Source organism: Cryptomeria japonica, chromosome 4 (genome assembly GCF_030272615.1).
Source record: "Cryptomeria japonica chromosome 4, Sugi_1.0, whole genome shotgun sequence".
In the NCBI taxonomy this organism is placed as follows: domain Eukaryota; kingdom Viridiplantae; phylum Streptophyta; class Pinopsida; order Cupressales; family Cupressaceae; genus Cryptomeria; species Cryptomeria japonica.
In genome coordinates, this window is record NC_081408.1 from 762,624,717 (window position 1) to 762,632,592 (window position 7,876).

The following is a 7,876-nucleotide window of genomic DNA, read 5'->3' on the forward strand; positions in this document are numbered from 1 at the left end:
TATTTTTAGTAGAATTTTTTTTCAAGCAAATACAGATGATATCTCATTATGTCTTTCACAAGATTTTTTGAAATATAAATATGCTAGTTATTAATAACAACTTGATTTATTATTAGTACTATAAAAAATAACAAAATTTACATTATTATATTATAAAAAAATACCTAAGAATATTTAAATTTATAATTAAAGATAATATATTAAATTAATTTTTGAAATACTAAAACTAATTATATAATATTAGTGATATCAGTTTTCCACAATCAATAATATTGTAAATGTGTTGGTTTTAGATTTAGATTGAGTGTTTTTATTTGCATCAGTGTTTCGGATCACATTCTACAGTAAGATCACAAGAGTGATCGGATGATGCATATAAAAACATACAATCTAAATCCATAAACAGCACATTTACTATATAATATAAATTTTAAAAAAATAATAATAATTTTAAAATATTCAAAAAGATGAATAAATACCACTGATTCTAAATTTATTTAATTATATGTTTTTAATAATTTTAACTAACATTTTTTAATGTTCCAAAATTTTGAATATAGAAAATTAAAAAATGTATATTTAAAAAAAAAATCTTACCAACATTTATATATCATAAAGAATGTACTTACCATACGTGAGCCTTCCCAAATATGATGTTAGAAAGACAATTTGGGAAAAACAGAGATATTTTTGAAAGAAATGTGGCAAAATTTGTGGGAGGATAAAAGCATTTAAAAATGGAACGGTGTTTACCTTTTCAACAGGAACCGGCGTTATCCGGTCACATTTCTAGCAATATATCTAGAAGTGACAGACATATAACACAATTTTAATTTCACTTCGTATGATAATAATAATAATAAAATAAAAAATCTTATTTTCAATTTCATAAAACAATTTTTTTGAATTTTATTGAAGGCAACAAATCTCTATAAATCTTATTTTCAATTTCATAAAACAATTTGTTTTTGAATTTTATTCAAGGCAACAAATCTCTATCTGCCACAACTAATCAGCGCTGCAGGATTCTGCCCACAATCTGTCTGTCAGATGAAAAAGTTATGTTCAGAGATTCAAAAGTAACAAATTCAAAAAAAAAATTATGAAATGAATGTTTAAAGGCAATATACAAAATTTAAAAGAATGTATTTAATTCCAATTTTCACCAACCGACATCATCAATTCAAATATAAAGCAGTGATTTGGCATATATTTCAGCTGCACAAATCTGCAAATTGTTTGCTCCATACATAAACTTTTACCAGTTCTCTCTTTTCTACTTAATTTTTGTATCCTCTACATATTTGCTTGTGTGGGTATATATGAATGATTGAGATTTGAAGAATGAGTAAGGAAGGAGCAGAGAGAAAGAAGAACAGTATATCACCATGTGCAGCCTGCAAACTGCTGAGGAGGAGGTGTGCAAAGGAGTGTGTATTTGCTCCATACTTTCCTTCTGATGATCCTCACAAATTTGCCACAGTGCATAGAGTGTTTGGAGCCAGCAATGTAAACAAAATGCTCAAGGTTCTGTTCCAACCATTTCAGAATCATACAATTATTGAAGATCTTGCATGTGTTATTGTCAAATGGTGCTGATTTTCAGCATGAAAAGAGAAAAATTTGAACTTTTTTTCATGGTGGCTGTATTGCCTTGATTCTTTATTTTTCTTTTGTTTTCAGATTGTTTATAGATTATATGCTGTGTTGTATCAGTCTGATTAGGCAGATGTAAAGTTTAAACACCATTTTTGTATCTTCTCTCATGTTGTCAAATATTGTTATGACAGGAGCTTCCAGTTCAGAACAGAGCTGATGCAGTTAGCAGCATGGTGTATGAAGCAAATGCAAGGATAAGAGATCCAGTATATGGATGTGTGGGCACAATTTTTTCTTTGCAGCAACAACTTTCAGTCTTGCAAGCCCAGTTGGCTCTTGCTCAGGCAGAGGCTGTGCAACTGAGAATGCATCACCCCAATTCTCATGTCTATGTCTCAAACTTCTTGGGAGGGCTTAAAGAAGACATTAGAGATGAGGATCAGAAGACCACTACGTGCCAACCTCTATGGACTTGCACTTAAAAGCAACAACAAATCTTGAACATCATTTTCTTTCAGTCACTTGAATGTTACATTTATGATATAGCTTGTGATTGCCATGAGATGTCAAGATCAACCAACTTCTCCAAGGAAATACTTGTCTAGTTTCTTACATAGATAAAAAGTATAATCGAGTCTGTAACTTGCATAAGCTTGGCTTATAGATCTTTATATATGTTTCCTGTTGTAAGGTTTCTTAATCAAAAAACCTTGGATTTTATATTGGAATATTGTTTGCTTAAACTCAGGAGTATGAAACCAGGCAACTCTTAATCATTTTGACTGTTTTATATGTTTCATATGATTGGATCTGCTTGTTGGCTTCCATTGAATGAGATTTATCTTGGTCTGTCCATTGCCTGTATCTTAGTAATCTTAACGTTTGAGATGTTTGTTGTTATTGTTTGCTTATTCTATTAGTCATAGTATATAGAATACTGCAGTTTGTATTCCGAGCAAATGCAAAAATGCTTAGTTTAACAGCTATTCTGAATGTTATGTAACAGAACATGATCTTTGAAGTGCGATGGCAGACGAGGTCTACAGATATCTATAAGCATTTAATTTTGATTTTTGAGATTACTACGATGCTGAGCATTAGAGGGCGATATGCTGGCTGCTTCCTTCCTTCTTCTTTTGAAACTGTAATCATAATTTTTGCAATATAAAAATTAATTAAAACAACTGAGTTAGTTTTGGCCACTAAGATAAATTAAATTGTTTTTATAAAAAAATATTTATATAAATTATAATAGGTTTTTTAAAATGTATTATAAAAAGAGATGATTTGAAATAGTCACATTGCTTTAAACATAAAAATAACAAAATTAAAGAAGAAAAAGCTATCAAACAATATTTTGAGTTATAGATCTCATAGTAGGTGGGTCATGATCACATGCAAGTTACGCTTGGCATTAGGAGTGGGAATCAACAATACTATCATCATGAGATTGATCTTCAATAAGCATTAAGAGTGGGAATCAACAATACTATCATCATGAGCTTGATCTTCAATAGTTTGAAAATGAGGGGAGAAAATTTGCCATTATTTGGCCATCTAAGATCTTTGCTACTACAACATTGGGGAGAAATTGGATGCTAGTGGGATTACTAAGGTCAGCCATAAACACTTGACCATAAGCTTTGCAAGTTAGTATAGAGTATGGCAACCACCATGTCAATAACTTCACAAAGTGGATTTGTACCTACTGGTGGGAGGGGAGGTTAGTGGTTCTTTGAAAACCATACGAGGCACATTCCCTTTGTGATCAAGAGGTACCTCGAGGTGGGCTACAAATTTTTTCACCTCATCCCATATTTTCCCATCCACTTATTTTCTTTTTGGGTCTTTTTCTTGATCTAACACAAATTTTCCAATGCCTTCCAACCTTAGTTTAGTGGTATGCAACTAAGAAAGGAACCACTTTATAACATTATTATGGAGATTGTACTTTCTTGGAGTTTTTTCAATTTGTTAATAGTCCCAAATAATTTTAGCATTCAACAATCTGCTAAATATTAGGAGACTATGTGGGTTGGTAGAGTCACTATTTAAAATATTGTATCGAGCAATTATGTGTCCTCCTCTTTGGGATTTTATCTTTGGTGCTTTGTAACATGAGGTTTTCCAAAGGATTTGGAGCTATAGACATGGAGACATATGTATTTCAAGGGAATCATCAACCAAAATGGATTTTTCTTTATCACTTTTTTCAAAGGGAGTATGGATAAGGGGATTCATGGCAACTACTATAGGGTCTTCAATGAGGGACACTAATATCTTAACCACAGGGGTATAAATAGGTTCATCTTACACAAGAACTTTGAGTTGCTAAGGGGGTTTTAGTTTAGGCAAACTCCTTTATAAAATAGGAGAGGATGATTGACCAATGATTTCTGGGGAATTAAAGTTAGTCTATAATTTCAAGAATAAAAGTAGAGAATAGGTTTTATCCATCTCATATCTTTGTGTGTGGCAAATAATTTGTTGATGGACAGAGAACATTTTTTTTAAAAGAACATTGAACATAGATTGTTCAAGATAATTGTATAGGAAAAAAGGAAATCTCGTCTTTTTGTTATGCTTGAGATGATTTAACATACGAAAAAGATAGGAGTAGAAATGGTTTTACCTACCTTGAAGAGTAAAATATCTCATGAGGAATTTGGCCACATCTTTCCACAGCCTTGGTCGGTTTTTGGGAGCTTGATCCCCTTTGTTCTTAGGCATGTCTACCCAAGGCTATATAAGTTCCTTAGACACTTTGAACAAAGTGCTCCTAACCTAGACAGTGTTGCTCTTCTAATTATTAGAAAAAATTTGTGATAAAACCTTGCCATGGCCATTAATGGTCTCCAAGTAAGGGGTGAGACTACCTCTTTGTAAGATTATTCACATCATAGCATTGCTATGAGACATATCACCTAAGAAAGATTCTACACTTAGAAGATTTCCCCCCATGCTATTTTGGTTCCCACTTCATCGAGAGGTAGCAAAAGCTAAATTCAACTTTATTGAGGAGAAAATCTGGGTCTATGATGTTGAAGAGAAAATGGCAACCAAATTAGCAATAAAATGGCATGAAAATCCTTTAAAATCACATTCTCCATCACAATATCATTATTCTTAACATACTTCATAAGAATTTCCCTCATGCTTACCCAACTTAGCCTCAAAGGAGGCGACATCATTAGACAAGAGTTTCACCCAAGTATTGCCTAGAAAACATGGCCAACTTTTACATTATTGAAAATATTTATGATTTTCTTGACCTTATCGATAATGTACTTAAAAGACCAATAAGGGCTAGCCTTTTGTTTAACATATTAATTATATTCTTTGAGTCCCCTCAATCACTAAATTTTTGCAGTCATTATCCTTAACAATAAAAAAGCTAGTTAGGACCACCTTAGATTTATTATTAGATTGAATGTCAAGGTTCTCTATAAAAGCAGCACTAAGTTCCCCTATGTTGTTTCTCAAAACTAACATGTCAAGATTGCCTTTAGAGAATTAGTCGAAGTTCAACTTGAACCAACTAGGGTCTAAGAATGAAAAAGTCGTAATTATTCTCATTTGAGATTTCCAAACACCCACATTGTCAATATTTGTCATAATATTCCAATTATTAGCAATTTTATTTTCCAAGTTTTTGGGTGGTATTGGGAACCAATTTTGAAAAAAATAAAAAATTTCAATTTCTATTAATTTTCTCTTTGCTTCTCTTTTTCCCCTTAAAATATTTCAAATCCTCAAATTTTGAAAGTATTTTGACCACCTTTGTTTTTCCTTTGTTTATATTGCCAAATGTACAAAAAGTCAAGAAGTTCACAAGTTCATGAATTCCTCAACACCCTAACAAATCTAATTGCTCAAATCTTTGATGTTCAAGTTTTTGTTAAGTTCATGAGTTCTCAAACTCCCAAAGCACCCATAATAAGAAGGATGAAGTTTGCCAAATTTATGGTGCCACAAAGTTTACGAGTTCTTGACTATTGTAAAAAGCTGATAAGTTCACACAGACTAACATACCTATAAGTTAAAGAAAAAAGGTAAAAATAAAGAAATGAAAAAAAAAAGTGATGAAGTTTCGCATGTCACAAAATTCACAAGTTTACAAACTCTAAAAAAATGCAACGAAGGATGGATAATTTCAGCAAACCTTTAAAAAAAAAACTTTTCACAAAAAATAAAAAGCTACCAAGGTTAACCGCGTCATCAAGTTTACAAGAAAGGAGAGTAAAGAGGAGAAAGGAACTGAAATGACATGAAAGATGAAAGAAAATAGAAGGAAAGGAAGGGAATCATAGAGTTTTTCTGTGCACCATTATGCCTTGTACGTGCTTCTACCATTGGGTTTCCATTGGTGCATCGAATGGATCCCAGTTTACTAGGGCACCATTAGTATTTTTATTTATTTCTATCTAACACTTGTCATCTTTCTATGGTCAAGGCCATCGATTTTGGGCAAGATTCATTCTTGGCCATTAATTTCATGAGATCAAGCAACATTGCATTTATTTCCCCAACCATTATGGTTCCCTTTTATTTTCCCATGTATATCTGAGTGGGAGATTTGAAGAATGTTCTATATGCAAATTTTCCATTTAGTAAAAGGGTCGATCATTGTTGTTTCCCATAAATATTTCTAAGTGCCAAGTAAATTTTAAAGTTTCAAGCATTGTAAGTTCAGTTTGAGGAGTGCAGTGGATTTATGAGGCATCCAAACGTTAATAGATTGTAACACGTGTCAAAGATTGAATGTCCCCGGGGTAATTTGTATATCTTAAAGAAAAATTATTACCTCTTGTTAAGCTTCTCTCCTATCACAATTGTTGATATGAATGTAATACAAATTTGATAAATTTAATAGTATTTTGTAAAATATTGCAAACTCGTGATGATCATTTCTTCCTTACATGTAGATTTATGCAGTATAATGCAACATGATTAGTATGCTATATCTTTGATTGCATTTTATGCTTAGTTCAATACTTCTGTGTTCCTGGTCATTATTTTTTCTCTTGTAAACTTTGTAACTCCTTTGATAAGCAACAATCTAGAAAACCAATGATTCAATGAAAGCTTCCAACCATCATGCATGTGCCAAGTTTCTGACAAAGAGTCTTCATGAAAACCTCTCGTGCAACTATTTAAAAACTGTTGCATTGCAACTAAAAGATCTTGCACAATGAAAACCCTTGTGCAGCAACTTGGAATTGTTGTGTAGCAACTAAGAGCTGTTGCGCCACTACTAAAATCAATACACAACCATTAGAAACCCTTAAGAAACAACTAGAAAATGATGCATGGCCACTGAATACTTTTAGACTTATCTGGTTCCATAACTTTCCAGTATAGGAGACAGTAGGGACAAGAGGCCTTTTTCTAGGGTACAAGAGATAGCAATTTTCAAAATAAGAAAAAACTTCAAACTGAAGAAATCTCAATAATTCATGTATAAAGCATTCATCATATACATTAGAACCATATATCATAACATAAAAGCTAAATTAAGAATTCACATGAGTGAACACACAAATTAACAAAATTACTTTGTTTTCATTATCAATATATATATATATATATATATATATATATAGAGAGAGAGAGAGAGAGAGAGAGAGAGAGAGATTATTTTGCTTTCTTTACCATCACTGGGTCTAGAAAGCACGCTTTGTTACTAGCTATTACAGACTACTTCAATTCTTAGGGGTTAATTAAACTTCCATATGCACAATTATATCAAAAGAAACATACCTTTGACTTAAATTCCTTTGAAAAAGCATTATTTCATTTGTTATCATGTAATAGTTGTACACCACAACCTCTTCTCTGTTGTGGTCTAGAGAAATACCAGACATAATTGTGCTTACTTAGTAGATATGATCAGTAGTCACTCATTCATTGCGAGCACTTTATGTTAGCTCCTTTGTTCAAGAACTTGGATGATAGGCCTCATTTAGGTCAATTTAGATCTCCCTCTACTTCTCTTATCGATGCCTCAAAGGATGCAGTCTAAGTAAACTTGTAACTTACTCTTAAAGATTAGTCAATATAAATATGCCTCGTAACTCGCAAAGAATTTTCATTTAAGAGTAAATTTCTGGCAAAACCTGGTAATTATCAAGAATGGAAAGTAGTAGCTGAAAATTGTTTTTTTTAATGCATGACTAAGTTTAATGAGGCTTTCTCGTATTATCTAATAATGAAAAGACAACAGCAAGGCCATGCACCCAAAAAATCAAAAGCTTAACTTGGGCCAGTACTCTATGAA